Source organism: Pyrgilauda ruficollis, unplaced genomic scaffold (assembly GCF_017590135.1).
Source record: "Pyrgilauda ruficollis isolate IOZ18807 unplaced genomic scaffold, ASM1759013v1 scaffold1835, whole genome shotgun sequence".
NCBI lineage: Eukaryota > Metazoa > Chordata > Aves > Passeriformes > Passeridae > Pyrgilauda > Pyrgilauda ruficollis.
The window spans coordinates 1,085-2,250 of record NW_024517374.1 but is presented as its reverse complement, the minus strand read 5'-3'; the positions used below and the strand labels follow the sequence as shown (position 1 = coordinate 2,250).

General features: G+C 55.9%; 1 protein-coding gene across 1 annotated transcript in view; it reads right to left on the bottom strand.

The window, feature by feature from the left end:
- The window catches only part of LOC121352120 (purine nucleoside phosphorylase 1-like), a gene marked incomplete at its 3' end in the record, with an annotated part of 2,388 nt that extends 1,612 nt beyond the window's left edge, over positions 1-776 (bottom strand). Inside the window, exon 1 of the mRNA XM_041464791.1 lies at positions 461-776. The remainder of the gene's footprint in view (positions 1-460) is intronic.
- Between the last annotated feature and the right edge of the window lie 390 nt (positions 777-1,166).

The window sequence follows — 1,166 nt, the reverse complement described above, 5'->3', positions numbered from 1 at the left end:
AACCCCGTTTTTCCCCCCAAAATCCCCGTTTTCCCCCCCAAACTCCATTTTCCCCAATCCCCCCCCTTTTCCCCCCCAAATCCCCCATTTTTCCCAAAATCCCTGTTTTTCCCCCAATTTCCCCATTTTCCCAAAATCCCCGTTTTTCCTCCAAAACCCCGTTTTTCCCCAAACCCCCCATTTTCCCAAAATCCCCCATTTTCCCCCAAATCCCCGTTTTTCCCAAAATTCCCCTTTTTCCCCCCAAAATTCCCCTTTTTCCCCCCAAAATCCCGGTTTTTCCCAAATTCCCCCATTTTCCCAAAATCCCCGTTTTTCCCAAAATCCCCGTTTTTCCCCCCAAACCCCATTTTCCCAAAATCCCCCTTTTTCCCAAAATCCCGGTTTTTCCCAAAATCCCGGTTTTTCCCCCCACTCCCCCGTTTTTCCCAAAATCCCGTTTTTTCCCCCCAAACCCCACCTGTCGTCATTGGGCCCCACCAGGGGCGAGCGGCCGGCCAGGCCGGGCAGGTCGATGTGGTCGCGGATGACCAGCAGGTGACCGGCGGTCAGCTCCGGCCGGAGCGAGCCCGCGGCGTTGGTCAGCACCAGCGTGTGGACACCCAGCAGGGCCAGCGTCCGCACGGGGATGACCACCTGCAACGGTCAGTGAGTGACCGCTGAGTGACCACTGAGTGACCACTGAGTGACCAGGGAGTGACCAGGGAGCGGTCAGTGAATGGCTGGCTTGTGGTCACTCAGGGGTCACTCAGGGTCACTCAGGGGTCAGTGGTCACTCAGTGGTCACTCAGGGGTCAGTCATTGGTCAGCACCACCGTGTGGACACCAAGCAGGGCCAGCGTCCGCACGGGGATGACCACCTGCAACGGTCACTCAGTGGTCACTCAGGGTCAGCCAGGGTCACTCAGGGGTCACTCAGGGTCACAAACACCCAAAACCAGCCCAAAAACACCCAAAATACCAAAAACACCCGAAACCAGCCCAAATCACCCCCAAACCAGCCCAAAAACACCCGAAACCAGCCCAAATCACCCCCAAACCAGCCCAAAAACACCCGAAACCAGCCCAAAAACACCCGAAATATCAAAAACACCCAAAACCAGCCCAAAAACACCCAAAATACCAAAAACACCCGAAACCAGCCCAAATCACCCCCAAACCAGCCC